We start from the raw sequence: 18,978 nt of genomic DNA on the forward strand, positions 1-18,978 counted from the left end.
TTGTGTAGGCTTCCTGGTGGAGGGGACTAGTGCCTGTGTTCTGGTGGATGAGGCTGGATCTTGTCTTTCTGGTGGACAGGTCCATGTCTGGTGGTGTATTTTGGGGTGTCTGTGGACTTTTTATGATTTTAGGCAGCCTCTCTTCTAATGGGTGGCGTTGTGTTCCTGTCTTGCTAGTTGTTTGGCATAGGGTGTCCAGCACTGTAGCTTGCTGGTCGTTGAGTGAAGCTGGGTGCTGGTGTTGAGATGGAGATCTCTGGAAGTTTTTCGTCGTTTGATATTATGTGGAGCTGGGAGGTCTCTTGTGGACCAGTGTCCTGAAGTTGGCTCTCCCACCTCAGAGGCACAGCACTGACTCCTGGCTCCTCAATTTGGAATGATTCGTTGTCTATTCATGTATTCCACAGATGCAGGGTACATCAAGTTGATTGTGGAGTTTTAATCCACTGTTTCTATGGCTGCTGGGAGAGATTTCCCTTTCTCTTCTTTGTTCTCACAGCTTCCGGGTCTCAGCTTTGGATTTGGCCCCACCTCTCCATGTAGGTCGCCGGAGGGCGTCTGTTCTTCACTCAGACAGGACAGGTTTAAAGGAGCAGTTGCTTCGGGGACTCTGGCTCACTAAGGCCAGGGGGCAGGGAGGGGCACAGAGTGCGGGTGGAGCCTGCAGCAGCAGAAGCCGGCGTGACGTTGCACCAGTCCGTGGCGTGCCGTGCATTCTCCCAGGGAAGCCGTCCCTGGATCCCGGGACCCCGGCAGTGACTGGCTGCACAGGCTCCCCGGAAGGGGGGCATGGTCAGTAACCTGTGCTTGCACATGGGCCTCACGTTGGCGGCAGCAGCCCCAGCATCCCACTCCCGTCTCTGGGGTCTGCACTTTCAGCCGCAGCTCGTGCCCATCTCTGGAGCTCCTCCAAGCAGTGCTCTTAATCCCCTCTCCTCATGCACCAGGAAACAAAGAGGGAAGAAAAAGTCTCTTGCCTCTTCAGCAGGTCCAGACTTTTTCCCGGACTCCCTCCCGGCTAGCTGTGTTGCATTAGCCCCTTCAGGCTGTGTTCACGCTGCCAACCCCAGTCCTCTCCCTGCGCTCCGACCGAAGCCTGAGCCTCAGCTCCCAGCGCCGCCCGCCCCGACGGGAGAGCAGACAATCCTCTCGGGCTGGTGAGTGCCGGTTGACACCGATCCTCTGTGCAGGAATCTCTCCACTTTGCCCTACCCAGGTACGTGGGGGATTTTCTTGCCTTTTGGGAGGTCTGAGGTCTTCTGCCAGCGTACAGTAGGTGTTCTGTAGGAGTTGTTCCACGTGTAGCTGTATTTCTGGTGTATCGTGCCAGCCACCAGGAACCAAGAGCTGGGTGGGTGCCTATCTGTCCTTATTTCTTTTTGTTCATTTTTTTGTTTGGCCTGAGTGATTTCCACAACTCTGTTTTCCATCTCATTGTTCCATTCCTCTGTATCATCTTATCTATTGTTACTTCTTTCTGGTGTATTTTTTATTTCAGTTATTGTATTGTTATCTTTTTTGGGGTCCTCTTTATATTTTCTAACTCTTTGTTAAATCTTCTAACTTCTTACTCTGTTCATCCAATATTCTCCCAAGTTCTTTGAACATCTTTATAATCATTACCTTGAACTATTTATTGGGTAAATTGTTTATCTCTATTTCACTTAGTTCTTCTTCTGAGGTTTTATCTTGTTCCTTTATTTTGAACATATTCTTCTGTTACCTCATTTTTTCTAATTTGCTGTGTTTATGTCTATGTATCTGGTAGGTTGGTTACATTTCCAAACCTTGGAGAGTTGGCTATTTGCAGGAGACATCCTATGCATCTCCCTTCTGGTCACCAGAACTATATGCTCTAGGGGTTCCCCCTTTTTGGACTGCATAGGTCCTTCCATTGTGGCAGGCTGACTACTCTGGGTGGTCTGGTGGATGTGGCTGGCCCCAATTCCAGTTGGTTCTCAAGCCCTCCCTTGTGTGAAGGTTGCCTGCTGCTGGTGTGTAGGGCTAGGTTCTGGGGTAAGTGGTTGAGGCATTGTGGATACTGGATCTAGTGTCACCCTGCTAGTGTGCCGGACTGGTTCCTGACATGGCTAGCTGTGTGGTCTGGATTGTCCCAAAGTGTGTGTCAGCCTGCTGATGAGTGGGAATGAATCCTAGCGTGGCTGACTAAGGGGTCCAAGGTGTTGCAAAACTTGTATCAGCCAGCTGGTGAGTGAGGATAGGACCCAGGAGTTCCTGGGGCTAGTTCCAGTGTGCTGGTAGGCACAGCCAGGTCCCAGGGTCCCTGCCTGAGTGCCCTAGGTGTTCCAGAGCTCATGTTGGCACAATGGTGGTTGAGGCCAGATCCCAAGGTGGCTGGCTGAGGGATCCAAGGTTTCCCAGAGTTGGTGTTAGCCTACTGGTGGACAGGTCCAGGGCCCAAGGCCTCGGGGCTGATCCCAGCTTGCTGGTGGGTGGGTTGGGTACTGACATGGCAGACTGTGGGACTGTGGGGGCTCTGGTGCTGGTTCCCAAACACTGGTGCTTGAGGCCAGGTCCCAGGACTAGTGCCAGCCCACTGATAGGCATAGTTGGTTCCTGGGATCCCTGGTTGCAAGGTCCTGTGGATCCTAATGTTGGTGTGTAGGCTGATGGGCAGGGCTCAGCCTGGGGGATCCTGGTACTGGTGCCTGCCCACTGGTGGGTGAGGCTGATCCAAGGACTAGTATTGGCCGTCTGGTGTGTGAGCCCAGGTTCTGGTGGACAGGATTGTGTCTCAGGGTGGCTCTGGGCTTAAGGGCTCTTAAGGCAGCTGGCTCGCTGGTAGATGTGTCTGTGTCCCTGCCTGGCTAGTTGCTTGTCCTGAGACATCCCAGTATTGATGCTAACAGCCTGGGAGGTAGAGCTGGGTCCTTGTGCTTATAAGCCATAGGGAAGATTCCAAAACGACACTTGACAGCACCAGTGTCCTCATGGTAGAACGGGTTCTCCAAAATGCCTGTCACCAGTGTCTGTGTCCCTAGGGTGACCTCTAGCTGCCTCTTTCCTCTCTGGGAGTCTCTCTAAGATCAGCAGGTGGGGCTGACTCAGCCTCCTTTCAAATTACTGCTTCTTCCCTGGGTCCCAGAGGGTGTGCAATTTTGTGTGCACCCATCAAGAGTAATGTCTCTATTTTCCACCACACTCTATCTCCCCTGAAAGTAAGCCCTGCTGACCTTCAAAGCCAAATGTTCTGGAAGCTTGTTTTCCTCATGCAGGATCCCCAGCCTGGGTAGTCTGAAATGGAGCTCAGACACCCTCATTCTTTGGGGAGAGCTTCTGCAATTGTAATTATCCTCCTGTTTGTGGGTTTCTCACTAGTTGTATGTCTTGATTATATTGAGTCTCCACCACTCTTATTCTTCTCATTGTGGCTCCTCCTTTATATCTTTAGTTGCAGAAAGTCTTTTCCACTAGTCTTCCAGTCTTTCTCATCAATAGTTTCTCTGTAAGTAGTTGTAATTTTGGTGTGCCCATGAGAGGAGGTGAGTTCAGTGCCTTCCTACTCTGCCATCTTGGCCACTACTCTCTCTTTATAATTTTTAAGAAACTTGTTTATTGTATGATTGATCACTTGCTCAGCTACAGATGAGCCCTATAGGCTTCTAAGTTGATGTAGTGTTATCAGGTTTCTGATTATATATGACCACAAATAAAATCCAGCCTAGATGTTCATACTATGTAGCAACCTACTCAATTGACAGTAATAGTGTGCATCCATTATCTGGACTATAATCTCTGCTTACTAAACTAGTGTCTGCCATAAATAAAAGTAGATGGTGGAAATTATGAATCGTAACTATTTTGTTTCACATGTTGTTATATACTACTTTTATACTTACATGTAAACATCTATTATTTAAAGGAAACATTTATTATTTAAAGGAAAATTTGTATGTATCACATTTTCAATTTTTTTTAGAGTTGAGTTGATAACTGATGAAAACATTTTTTTAACACCATAATCACCAGCAACAATATTATACAGCAAAGCCAACTTACCAGCATAAAAAATAATTCTTCTCAGTTGTTCAGAACATATCTGGCACACAAGTAACCAAAGAATACCTAAGCAACACTTATCAGATGACAACATGAAAGAGTAAGGCAGAAAGAATAGGAAACACTGGTAAGAACATACTAAATCAAAACTTCAAAATAGCGGATACAACTATTGAGAGTTTCTTACAAACACCCTCAGCAGGCAGACAAACTTTCCACACAATAATCAATAGAATAGGGTTCCATTTGAACAGAGAAATATTTCTATCAGTGAGGCTTGGGATAAACAATTTGAAACAGATTTCTAAAATAGTAGCCATATTCACAACTCAACAGTATTCATGGGTATAATTTTTAAAACATCAACACTTTTATTGCTTTTTTCCCTGAACAATCAATCATAGTTCATAACATATTGATTAAAATAATATGAATATAAATAGAAATAAAATTATCAGAAATAAAAGTACAATCATCTGATTCTTCAAGTCAACCCATAGAATTTGGTTTACAAATTGATCAATGAAGCAAATCTCTAAGTTCTACAGTAAAATCATGGAAATTATTCAATAATTTCAACTGAAACATCAGGTCATTTCAACCCCTAAATTGAGTGCTTCCTGATAAGCATCAAGTACAATTAAATGTTATTTCAAACTTTTAATGTAATCACAACTCTTTAATAGTAAAATAATTAGTAGAGTCTGTCATTTTGGAGACTAAAAAGCTCACCACAAGCAACAGTCATTTAGACATAAACAGCTTATTTCAATTGCAGCAATCATTATTATAATTGTCTGGTTATCCATGGCTGCTCAACAAATTACCCATAAACTTCATTGCTTAAAAAAATATTTTTTTTAATATCTCGTGGTTCCATGACTTGAATGGACTTATAACTCATTCTGAGTTTCTCATGCACTTGCAATCAGATGGTGGTTGTGGCTGATGGTTCAGCTATGCCAGATGTTCAGTACACCTCCTTCATTCACACCAGTATCTAGCACCCTAGTTGATATGCCTGAAACATTTAGGCACTGGCCAGGCCACACATATGTCCTCTCCTCCCCTCCCCTCCCCTTTCTCTCTCTCTCTCTCCCTCTCTTTTCTTCCCTTCCTCCCTTGTTTTCTCCCTCCCTCCCTCCAGGCAACATCTCTATATGGCATCTTAAGAATCCTCACAATATGGCTACTCTATTACTAGTGTAGAGAATGCTTTTAGCTGCCTGGACTGGGCTTTTAAACAACATTCAAACAGAGTGGACTGATCAACCAGTATACTTACTGCACGCCAAAACAAAAAGAAACACCTGTTAAAGAAAGACAAAACAATGAAAAACCCAAACTCTAAACAATATAGTAATCACTATATCCTTTAGTCAATTACTAGCCATGTGTGAAGAGACCAGAAAATATGACGCTTGATTTGGAAAAAAAAAAAAAAAAAGAATATAAATCAAAGTTACAATGACCCAGATTTTGAATTTCCAGATAAAGACTTTAAATCATCTAGAATAAATATGGTCAAGGATTTAAATGAAAAGATGGTTATAATGAATAAACACATGGAGAATCTTAACAAAGAAAGAAAAATTAAGAAGAACCAAATGTAAAGCAACAATACACCAATAAAAATTAATTATAAAAAATAAATAAAGAAGAACTAAATGGAAATGATAACATTAAAAAGTACCATTCTTGGGAATTCCCTGGTAGCCCAGTCATTAGGACTCCATGCTTCCACTGCAGAGGGCATGGGTTCAATCCCTCGTTGGGGAACTAAGATCCTGTAAGCTGCACAGTGCAGCCAAAAAAAAAAAAAAAAGTACAATTCTTGAAATAAAATATATACTGGATGGGTACATTAAATAGGAAATAGAAGACAAAATCACTAAACTTTAATATAGGTCAATGCAATTATCCAAACTGAAAAAGAGAGAGAGAGAGAGATACTGAAAAGAAAAATACACAGAGCCTCAGAGATCTGTGGGACAATAGAAAATGGTCTAACATAGTGTAATTGAATTTTCAGAAGGAGATAAGAGAGAAAATGGGCCAAAAAATATTTGAAGAAATAATGGCCACATATTCCCCAAGTTTGAAGAAAAACATAAATTTATGTATACCAGAGGTTCAGTGAACCCCTATGAGACAAATACAAAGAAAACAATGTCCAGGTCAAACTGCTGATAACCAAAGATATTTTCATGGGTTATAGTACTCTGGTTTGATCTTTTATCTTTTCAGTACTTTAAAGATACTTCTCCATTGACTTATCACTTATATTGTTTCTGATAAAAAATACGCTGCCATCTTTATCTTTGTTACACTGTACATAACATTTTTTCTCTGCATCCTATGAAGATTTTCTCTTTATCACTGACTTTGAGAAATTTGATTATGATACACCTTGGTACAGAGTTTTCATGCTTATGAACTTGGAGTTTTTTGAGCTTCTTGAATCTGTGGATTTATACTTTTCATTAAATTTGGAAAAATTTTTGGCCATTAATTTTTCAAAATTTTTTCTGTCCCCACTTCTGTCCTCTCCTTCAGGAACTCCAATTACACATATTATAGGGCACTTGAAATTATCTCATAGCTCACTGATGCTCTCTTAATATTTATTTAATTCTTGTTCTTCTGTGTTATTTTTTTTGTTTCTATTGTTCTGCATTCAAGTTTATTAATATTTTCTTGTGTAATGTCTAATTTGCCATTAATTCTACCCAGTTTATTTTTTACTTCACACATTGTAGTTTTGATCTCTAGAAATTCAATTTGGGCTTTTTTATAGCTTTCATGTCTCAACTTAACTTTTTGAACAAATGGAATATTGTTATAATAAATGCTTTAATGTCATTGTTTGCTAATCCTAATATCTATGCCAATTCCAGGTTGGTTTTGATTGATTGAGTTATCTACTCATTATGGCTGATACAACTGACCCTTGAATAACATGGGTTTGAATGCACAGGTTCAGATTTCTTTCACTAAATACATACTATAATGCTACACGATCCAAGTTTGGTTGAGTTCATGGATACAAAATCCCAGATACTGAGGGCTGACTCTAAAGTTATATGTGATTTAATGGAAGTTTGGCTTCCCTAACCCCCACATTGCTCAAGGTCAACTGTGTTTTCCTGCTTCCTTATTTGACTGGTAACTTTTAATTAAATGCCAGACATTGTAAAATTTACCTTGTTAGATCACAGGTGTTTTTGTACACCTGTATATATTGAGCCTTTTTCTGGGACACAAGCTGTAAACTGTTGGAAACAATTTGATCCTTTCACATCTTGCTTTTAAGATTTGTTAGGCAAGACTGAAGCTCAAACTGGGGCTAATTCTTCCTCATTACAAAGGTCCCTCTGTATAGTCTACACAATGTCCCATGAATCATGAGGCTTTTCATTCTGGCTTCTGTGAGCACTGAGCACTGAACTCTAATACTTTCAGGCAGTTCTTTCTCCAGACGCAAGTAGCTTCCTAAGACATATGTGCTGATTAGTACTCATTTGACTACTCAAGAAAGAGAATCTGAAGATCTTTAGAGTTCTCTTTTTTGCACATCACTCCTTTATAGCACTCTGTCTTGTCAATTCTAACCTCTCTGATCTCCCTGAACTCAGTTTTGGATCTTTAACCCAGGGATTCTGTCATGCTTCTGCCTGGGTTCCTCCTTCCTGTACCATGCCCTAAACACTCTCTCAAAGCAAAAAATAAAAACTTGGGTAATCATACGAGACATCTCATTTTTTTATCTCTCATAGATCACTGTCCTTCATTTCCTTTTGTCCAAAGCTTTAAAATTTGTTGTTCCTGATAATTTGCCTGTTTTTGGTTTCTTTAGATAAGATGGTAAATCTAGTCCTTATTATTCCATTTGGCTGAAAGCATAAGTGCTCTGTTATATGTAAAAAAAATTAAAATTTTATATGCAAAATAATAGGTTACAAGTTAAAAATGGAAAATTACCAAATATAATGTATTAAGATTAATTTTAGGAGAACCAGTGAATTAATTTGAGGAACAAGCTAAAGAAAATATTATAATATAGAAAGTCAGTTTGGAGACCTACCAACTTTGATAGAAACATTTGTTAAAAACCTGCCTCTCTCCACCCTCGTATTGTATCTCAGTGTATGGACACAGAAGGTATCAAAAGCCTGAAAAGCCACTGCTAGAAAACACTTAAAAGAGCAAAGTAAGATGGCCTAAATAAAGTCTGAACCCAGGAGAAAATGCTTGTTATTCATGAAAATGAAAATATAGATTGGTAAGGATTGGTAAGAGTTTTAAACTCCAGGATAACCTAAAGCCCCTCTCATATATCATGCAGTACGCCTACATGCTATCTGATATTTAAAATGGCAAAATACTTATCTTAAGGTTCCAAACAGTTTGGCCCATAAAATGCATGTTCCATTTTACTTTTTATACAATTAATATCTTCTTCCTTCTCATCTTTCACAAAAGAAATAGCATCCTCTTGATTTTATCTTCATCCTCCAGTTCAAGACATTGTCCATCAATTCTTCCCATCTCTTACACTTCAACTTGTCCCTTCTTCTAGATCTTTTCCCTTAATTGTCAGGCATTCCAGTTCTTCACCAGCTGTAAACAAATTTTCCATCAACCCTCTTCCTTTTCAAGCTCTAACCTCATCTCTCTCATTTCCTTTCATCACCAAATTTCTCTTCCATTTCCTTCTGAATTGAAACCTTTCTTCAACCTTCTTGTATAAAAAATTCAAAAATATCTTCACCATACCCATTCTTCTTGAACTCGCTACTAGCTCTTTTTGATGAACTAGCTCTTTCCTTAGTTTCTGAAACTTTATTTTCTTTGGAATTTCTCTACCAATACAGATCATCAGTGAGACTTAGTTTTCAGCTGTTATCTCATACCACAGTCTCCCTTTGGACAATATTATCCACTCCCTCAGCTAGTGATTCCCAGCACTGTATCTCTAGGATTGAGCTCAGATTTGAGCTCCAGATTTTATCCTACTCACATTGAATGTTTCCTGGAATGTGTCATGCCTTTGCCCAAGCTATTTCTGACTTGTTGCACCATTCTATCTACTCTATCTTCCTTTAAAAATAAGTATTAATTTCTCCAGACCCTACCTTCCACGTGAAGCACTTATGGGTCTATACACACAGCATGTAAACACAAAATCAGTTTCTTTTCCATTAGCCCCACCCACATTGGGCCTTCTCACTAATGGTATAAGTCATACAAGTTTTAATTGTTCAATCAAGAAGACTTACAGGACCCAAAATAACAATGCTTTCAAGTCTACAGTTTATTGCAAGAAATGGATACAATACAGCTATAGCATTCAAGTAAGAATATGCATAATAATCAAAGACTATCTCATAGCAGGGGTTCTGGAGAAACCAAGTGCAAAATCCTATTGTCCTCCCTTTGTGAGGGCCATGGCAGGATGTACCTTCTCTCTTGAATCAGGAACCATCATTATGACACTGAACACTCTGGAACCAGAGATGCTAAAATGAAGTCATCACTAGGGTTTTGGGTTTTTTGTTTTTTTACTGGTCATATAGGCATATTCTTTTTGTTTAGTCTGCTCAAACAGCAGATTCTTCCAGGGGTCTCACCAAGTCCAGGCACAACTTATCAATCTTACCATTACCAATAAACAATGACACAAAACACCTGAAACTCTTCAGACTAATCGTTACAGAACAATACTTTTACTGACTTGGGGTCAGTGCCATACACAGACAAGGAGAACAGCTCAGGCTAATTCTAAGCCTATTGGAATTAACTCTCACAGAACAACCTTTACTAAAATACTTATCAAAGTCTGATTTTTGGCATTTATCTGTCTTCAAAAATAGACTATAAGCTCCATGAAAATAAGAACTATATTTTACTTGCCTTGAATTTAAATATCTAAATTAGTATCATGCATTAATTAAATATATTCTCCTATCTTCCTTAAATATATCAAAGACCAAATTAACCAAAGGACCAAATCACTGACAGATAGGCAAGTAGAAATACAATGAAAAAGTTTATATCCATGCAGAGATTTCATTATACATAAAGTTATAGCTTCAAATTTGCAAATTAGAATTTGCAGCAGCATAAGTTCATTGGCTATTTGAAAAATCTAGCTAGAGGACATATTTTATTTTCAATAATAAAAAAGCCCTACAAAAGTAGAAATAGAATAGAATAATAAAATAAAATAATAAAAGTAGAATAGGAAAATAAACCCATCATCAAACTATTATGACGATCAACTCATGGCTACTCTTGGCAAATACATTTTTTAACTTGATCAACTAAGTTTTAAAACCAAAATTAAGGGCTTCCCTGGTGGCGCAGTGGTTGAGAGTCCACCTACCGATGAAGGGGACACGGGTTCGTGCCCTGGTCCAGGAAGATCCCACATGCCGCAGAGAGGCTGGGCCCGTGAGCCATGGCCGCTGAGCCTGCGCATCCGGAGCCTGTGCTCTGCAATGGGAGAGGCCACAATAGTGAGAGGCCCACACACCGCAAAAAAAAAAAAAAAAATTAAAACAGCAAAAACATGAATTTATATTAGTAGCTAAAATCAAATTTAAAATGTTTCACAACCATTGACCATGTTAAGGGCTTTTTGCTCTTCGCCATTCTCTGGAAATATATTGTCTATATTCATCACAGCCATTGGCATGCTTCTCTTAATAAAATCAACTCTTTCAAGGAATATTTCTGACTTGATTTAACTTACAGGCAATTGAAAAGCCAGGACTAATCTTGAAACTAAACACAGCTTCAGAACAAACTGACATAAGATATGCACTGCCTAAAGGACTTAATTTCACTATATCACCTAACTTATCACTAACCTCCAACATAGTGCTACCTAAATTACAAAGAGAGTGGATGTTATATGTTCCTGAGTTATCACAAGCATCAGCTGAGGCTCCAGTTACAGGATATGCTCCGTCTCGTTGATACAGTACAAGGAGACTGGTGTACAATTTCCCAAGTGCAGTCTCTGTGATAGGGATGGAGGTAGGTGCATTCTCCTAGCTAATGCACAGGCTTCCAGCTACGTCAGGATTATATGTTGGTGCTGTGTAAGTGTTTTTTTGGGTGATGACACTTGTATCCTCTGAGAGCTAACTCAGTCGACCCCCAGATTTCACTGTAGCATTAACCTATTATAGGAATCAGAAGAATGTCATGAGCTGTCTCTCTGGAATAGTGACAAGCAGAGGGAGAATAAATCTATTGTGAGCCTATACTGTCACTTTAAGCAAAACAATGTGAGAGAGAGAAACTACAAATAGCAGTTACCAACCTATTACTGCTTCTTGATATATTTTATCATAAGAGTCTCTGATCTCTTTTTCATTCATACAGCAATACAATTGGGACCCATGTTAAAATGCAGACTCTAAGTTTGGTATTCAGCCTTTTTAATTTTTGTTTTGACCACCTCTATTTGATCTGTTTAACTTTGCTTTGCAGATGCATCAAGTGTTTCTTTGCTGCACTATCACAAAATTCAAGTCTTTGAAGTGTTGTTTTCATGTTATTTTTTGATACCCCACAAACTCTGGTTAGATTTTCCTCTTTTTTATAGTAAGAAATACTCTAAAGAAATAATACATAGTTTCATTTCTCAACTTCCTTCTCTAGTAAGCAGATTTCTCATGAATTCATTATTATCTAAATTATCTCTGAGAAAAATTGTAAAAGGAAGACCAACTTGCCCAGAGCAATTAGCATGAGAAGAGGGTCCTGTCATAGGCAACGTATTACTTGAAGCTCTTTATCTATGACCCTGGTGATGTAAGAGACACAGAACTGAAGTCTTGTCAGGAAGGGTGACTTCCAGTCAGAGGAAAAGGATACTAGTTTGATATTCTAGCTGTTGGATTATTGTTATTAAACAATAAGTGACTGAAGAAGAATAGAAGAGACAGTGTTGCAGTCTTGTCACACATGGATAAAATCTCTGGAGAATCATTTCTAACTTGCCATTGCTGTTGTAGGAGCTACCAACTGCATGCCCAATTAAGTAAGTGACCACTCTTATTCTGTGTAATAAAAATTACCTCAGTCTTAGCATCCCTAAAATGGGGCTATTACTGTCTATTTAGGTATAAATAGACAATAAATTTTCTTAAAGAAATTGCAATTGTAAGTTGTGGCCTAAAACCCAACTGCTTGTATATCAAATTCAGCTTGGGAGAAATTTACTGATCTAGGTCATTTCCCTTTAGTCAGTGTTCCTGAGGACTAGTCCAACCAGATCATCTTTCACAAGGATTTTCTAGTGCCACAGTGATTTCCAGCTTTCTGCCAATAGAGTCACCCTCATTGTAACTAACAGTTTCCTTACCAGGGAGAGTTGCAAAAACCTTGAAGTTCACTCTCAACAGGCAGTATACTGATAATTATCTCCTTCTTCCTCTCTAAACCTGCTCCTCTTCTGTTATTTTCTATCTATTTTAATGGCATCATTATCTACCTATTTGTCCAAGCTAGAAATGGCAAAGTTTTTTCAGTTATCCACTTTTCCTCTTTCTCCACGTTTAGGAGGTTTCCACCATGTCATGGCCATTCTACCTCTGATAGGTCTTTTATGTAGATCCCCTCCTCCACGCTCCTACTGCGTTAGTTTTTGCAATCCTCATGTCTCACCTTGGCCATGGAAGTAAAATGGTTAAATGGTTTAAGAAATGGTTAAATTTGCCTTTGTTTTTTCCTCTTTCACACTGATGCATGGATTAATTTTCTAAAATTCCTTCTTATAAAATAGTCATTGATTTTCTACAACCTATAAAATAAAGACATTACTCAAGTAATATTTGTAGAGTATCTACTATATGCTAGGAATTAAGAGCTCACTGTAAAAAAGTAAGAAATATGAAAGAAAGATAAAGTCTCTTGCCTTCAAGGAGCTCACAATCTAGAAGGGAAAATAGCATATCAACATAATGTGGCAAGTGTATGTTATTAGAGTAATATGCAATGGTCAGTGGTAGCATAAAATGCAAAAGAGTGAGCAATTCCACATGGAGGTATTGAAGAGGAGTGTATAGATTTTACTGTGTCTGGAAGCATATATAAGCTTTTTCCATGTAAACAAATGAGAGAAGGCCTTCTAGGCCAAGACAACAACGTGTGCAAAGGTTCTAATACCTAGGTAAGCATAGATTATTTAGGGAACTACGTTATTGGACATTGGAGAAGAGGATATAAATGGTATTAGGTGATATACACAAAAGAGTCTAAAAATTGACCTGAAGGTTATGATAAGCCATTAAAGAGATTTAAACAGGATAATAACAAGGATCATGTTTGTGTTTTGGAAAAAAGCAGAAATGAAAGAGAGAACAATTGGAACATTATTACAATAGGTAAGATATGATGAAGCCCTCAGTTTAAATAACAGCAATGACATTTGTAGTGCTAGAGTTAGTCCAGACAAAAGCTGACTCCTTACCAAGAAATGAAAGGCCCTGCAAAATGCAGTCTTGATCTATCAGAGTTCCTGGCACATAGGAGATACTCAATACACTCCATAAATAATTGCTGAATAAATAACTAAATAAAGTTACTTTCTGTATCTGTTATCTATTGCTTCATAAGAAATCATTCCAAAACTTAGTAGCTTAAAACTACAAAGTTTATTACTTTCCACAAGTTTGTTGGTTAGCTGCATGGTGCTCATGTTGATTTTTGCTTGAGTTCATACATATGACTGCATTCAGCCTGCTTGTCAACTGGAGATGGATTCCTCCAGAGACTCATACCTTCACATGGTCTCTCTCCTTTCATGAGATCTCTGCATATGCAATGTGTGTGTGTGTGTGTGTGTGTGTGTGTGTGTGTCCGTCCTTGTCTTTCTCTGGGATATGAGACATGTGGTCTCTCTCTATGAATCTCCCTCCACATGGTCTCCCTCTCCATGGGATCTCTCTCCACATAGTCTCTCTTTCATTGGGATCTCTTTCCATGTTGCTACTCCTTCTCCATGAGATCTCTAATGGCTAATCTGGGCTTCTTCAGCCATGACAGTCTCAGGGCTCCAACCAGGCAAGTCTTGTGCATGAGTGTTTGTCCAGCCCCTATATATCACATGGTCAAGCCCCAACATGAGAGAAGATTATACAAAATGAGTCTTCCAGGAGGCATGATTCCTTAGAAGCCATTATTACAGCAGCCACACATCTCTATACTCAGTGTATACTACTTCCCTCACAAGAACACAATATTCTAATCTATTGTTTTTCTCCTAGGTTCCCAGACATGTAATGAACTTTTATAGCTTCTTAACTGTACCTAGGCTTCTCCTCTTATATTTCATAGTGCTCCCATCTGCCTTGGAATATTCTCTGCCTCAGATAGAAAGTACTTACTTTCAAAAGTCAGCTGCAGTGGCTGAAAAGCCTGAAAATACAGGGGAGGAACAATCCTTTCCCTGAATCACTTTTATCCTAAATTATAGTAGTAATCTCAATGTACCAGAATTATCTATTGACATGTCTTTCTCTAGTCAGCATTTGAGCATCTCAAAGGTAGTCATTATGTTTCATTCATCTTTGTGTATCCAATAGTTATAATCAATTATCCTCATTCTTGATGCAGAGTTGCTTCTCAAACATTTACTGGGTGAATGACTCTGTTCTTAACTTATATGCATAGGGTTATGAATCATTTTGTAGACTATGCACATCATTATGGAAAGAATAGCCTAAAAATAAATTATATATATTCAACAGATTTTACTCAGAAATAGAGACCTAAAAGATGTATTAGAACATTACATGCCTTCACATAAGCATGTAAAGAAGCGACAATATTGTCTTAGTGGCTAGCACGAGATTTCTCTTTAGAGATGGAAATCCCTTGATAAGTCAATGCAAGATATATCAGTTCCAGGAATGAGATCTGGCTACCTTATAAAAGGTGGACCAGGGTCCCAAGAATACCATCAGTGTGGAGGGTAACCCCAGCATCCTTGGCAGAACTAGCAAAATGATCCCTAACTAGACTGGTTTCTATAACGCTTACTTCTGAGATCCATATTTTGGGAAATAAAGAGGAGTTTCCATTGAAAGGGGGAGATAATCACTCAGATTTCACTTCTGAATCCACTTTGGAGGCCCACCCTCTTAACCTCCAATAGGGTCCAATACCTTGGGTCAATCTATGCATGTGGTACTGTCAATCAAATGTGGTTCAAGGGCTTCCCTGGTGGCGCAGTGGTTGGGGGTCCGCCTGACGATGTGGGGGGCGCGGATTCGTGACCCGGTCCGGGAGGATCCTGTGTGCAGCAGAGCGGCTGGGCCTGTGAGCCATGGCCGCTGAGCCTGCGTGTCCGGAGCCTGTGCTCCGCGGCGGGAGGGGCCAGAGCAGAGAGGCCCACATACCGCAAAAAAAAAAAAAAAAAAAAAAAAAAAAATGTGGTTCAAAGAGCACTCTAAATTATAAACAATGTGCCACAACTGTGAATTTCCAGAAACCCCAGTGAGTGATGTAACAGCCTGCCCTATGGTCCTCCTAGGGGATGAAGTTCTTTTAACATCTGGAAGTGTGTACTAAAGGGCCTAACAATAATCCTAGCAGCTACTAGCAGCAACTTCAGGTAACAATTAGGCACTGGTTTATTTATTATGCTGTGGCAGAGGCAGTAACACTCATCCAATATTCTGTTTGCTCCCAACACTTCCTAACCTCTTTGCATCTTGATGAAGATATATGACTGCTTCTGGCCAAAGACATGAGTGGAGAAAAGCCTGTGCATGATTCTCAAGTCTCTCTCTTCCCCTGCCATGATGTCTGAGTGCAGAGCTCTAATCCAAATGTTGCTGCTACAAGACTTCAGAGCCTACATCAATCCAGATGCAGAGCCCACTGTCAACCACAATAATATGTTTCAGGAGCAAGAAATAAACTTTTGTATGTTAAACCACTGATATTTGGAGGTTGTTTATTACTGACAATGCAATTTAGCCTAGTCTGGCTAATACATATTATTCAAATATAGGGTTGTTGTTTTTTTCCAGTTATCCTTAAATAATACTTCAACAGACATTTATTATCTACTATGTGCCAAGCACTCTACTGAATATTTAGGATATAACAGTTAACATTTTTTGGTAGAAATTAGAACTTTATTATATTATAAACATTTCCAGAATATAAACTGTTTTTGTATCAAGACTTCTTGAAACATTTAAACTGTATGTAACTTAAGCTTTTTATAATGTATGTCATTTCCCACTTTCCAATCTAGAAAATATACTGCAAGTTAGATCTAACGAAGGAAAAAAAATCAATCTAAACTGCTTCACAGAGAAAGCTAATGAATATAAAAACACCCACCCCAAACTAAAACCCAATCAAGAAATGGATTCTGTAAAGCCTATTAATCCTCCAATTTAAAATAAATGACCTCCCAAGGGAAAAATACTTCCACCATCATAGCAATTTGATGAATAAAGCAGAGCCACCCTCATTAAGAGAAGTTACATTATGTATAAGAAAAATGTAGTAATGATTTTAGAAGAGAGGAAAAGTAATTTCCATGTTGGAGAGAAAGTACACTAAATGTTTTCTGTTCACTTAGCCTTTGTACCTGTTCACATGAAAAGAGCGATATGAACATGGACATCGTAAAACCAAGCTCCTCAACTATTTTTTCCAGTTTAACCTCAGGAGAACCAATACAAGAGCTTCAAAATCCAAGGATAGACTAGTCCCAAAGCATCTCCTCTTCTGTCCTTTCTTTCCCTTGTTCGTTTATCTCTTTTCTACGCTTATGTTCCTCTTCCTTAGAGGCTACATCTTGGCTTTTTTTATCCTTTCGGTTCTTAAGCTTTTCTGTACTGACTCTGTTTCCACCTCTGTTTTGTTTCTTTGGATGCTCTTGTGTTTGTCTAAATCTATTTCCTCATAAGCTTTCTTCCTCTTATGCTTGGGCCGCTCCTCTTCTGGTTTATCCCAGCCTTCCTCTGGGTGCATTTTTCTCTTCTGATGTATCTGTTTATAACTAGTTTGATGGACACTGGTACTGTTTTCTAAGGAGAGGTGCCTGTAAACTCCAGATTCTACACTGTATGAGCTACAGTTATATTCTTGTTGACTAAAGTTCAGGGCTACTGGTTTTCCTGAGAAACAGTCCCTGGTGAATTGACAATAGCTCAGGGAGTCTAGTCTCAGTCTGCTGTCATGAGCTGGTAGCCACTGAGGTAACCGCTTCTCCACTGCTTGTGAAATATTGCATGGTCTTCAGTAGGTCTGGACGGGTTCATAAGGGAGTCTTTGATCAAACATTCTACACCTGGGTCTAGAATCAACCTCTTCTTTGTATCCACAGGTTTCCAAATAATCCTCTCTCATCTTTCTGAAACAAGTCTTTGGCTCTAAGCCTCTGGCTTTCTGCACTTTGATATAATCTTCAAGTTCATCTTGAAAAGAGTCAGGTGTCTTCTTTGAATGCTTCATTAGGTAGACAAGGGATTCTCCTTATCAGGTTGAGAACTTGGTGTAGAAATCTGATCATATTCACCCATTAATTGCTTCAGTTTTTTAGCATGAACTTTCCCCAAATAGTGAAACTGTGCAACAACTGAGGAGCTAAAAACCATGATGCAGAGATTAAAAAATATATTTTTTGTCCAATATTCCACTCCCATTCACCTCATAATGTGAAATCCACTGTGATTCAAATTATGGCACTATTCCTTATAAGCCTTTTACAAAAGGTATCTGTATAAAGTTCAGTCTTTGCTCATTCAACGTGGTATCTCCTCTGAGGCAGTGGCGGCCATCTACAACTACTGTCCCCTTCCCCGTCAACATCACCAGTCAGTGGGTAGGCCGAGGTGGCAGAGGCGGAGAGGCAGGGACAACCGCTGCCACCACCGCTGCCTCCACTGCCAAGCAAGTGGGGTGGGAGCAGGAGGTGGAGATTGGACTTCCTGAGGGGAAGTCGCTGCCACTACCAGCGGCTGACTGGACAGGACTGCCGCCATAGCGGCGAGGTGCGCTACCCCAGTTAACATTTTTAAAATGTTGTCCTTGTGGAGTTTATATTCTAATCAAGAAAATCACAATCACTATCAATAATCATGACCACTAACTACAAAGAATGTTGAAAAATAAAGGAGATACTGTCATAATATTATTAAGGACATTATTATTTATATGTGAGTTTTTCTTATTCACAAAATTAGAATATGCTTACTTTAGCTGAGTACATATTATATAATTGATTTAACTTTGATTCAATATTTGCTTCAAATTATTTAAAATGTACAGAATTTTCAAAGGAGCATCAACAATTTTAACAATTTTGAAGAAAGGTGAATGAAGAAGCAAGCAGTCTACTGCTTGGCCAAAGGTCACTGTCATGCTAAATATAGTACAGACTGTGCTCACTGAGAGAAGTCAGTCATCATCAGCTTCCAGTCATTATTTGAAAGGCATTTAGAAGGCAAAGCCAGATTTCTTCTTTTCATTTGCTAAGATAAAACACTGATCCAAGTGTCTCAAATTCAAGTGTCTTTGGTTCCAAGAAAGTAATAAAGGAGTAAAGAAAACCAGATTTTTTGTGTGTCAGCTGCTAAAAATATAACTATTTTTTATTTTATTGAAATATCGTTTAACTATGTCTAATAATGCAAACATGTATTATAGCAGAGATTACATTTTAAATTGTACCTTAAATAAACACATTGGCAGAATCAAGATGGCAGAGTAGGAGGACACAGAGTTCAAGTCTCCTCACAGCTAGGGCCCCTGCTAGATGCTGGTGGGGGACCTCAGACACCTAAGTTGATGGGAGGAATCCTCACTTGACCAGGTAGGATGAGGGAGGGAAGGGGAGGGACAAGGAAAAATAGAGGTGAGATAGGACAAGCACCCCTGAGGGAGCCTGAGGGAGGGGAGAGGTTCCCATGCTTGGAAGGG

The 18,978-nt window shown here is 39.5% G+C and overlaps 1 pseudogene across 1 annotated transcript; it reads right to left on the reverse strand.

The window, feature by feature from the left end:
- Window positions 1-16,741: 16,741 nt before the first annotated feature.
- Window positions 16,742-18,250, reverse strand: LOC309791913 (lysine-rich coiled-coil protein 1-like; annotated as a pseudogene). Its single transcript has one exon. The product of its transcript is annotated as a lysine-rich coiled-coil protein 1-like (transcript).
- Window positions 18,251-18,978: the final 728 nt, after the last annotated feature.

This window comes from Mesoplodon mirus (assembly GCF_964341445.2).
Source record: "Mesoplodon mirus genome assembly, chromosome: 16".
In the NCBI taxonomy this organism is placed as follows: Eukaryota; Metazoa; Chordata; class Mammalia; order Artiodactyla; family Ziphiidae; genus Mesoplodon; species Mesoplodon mirus.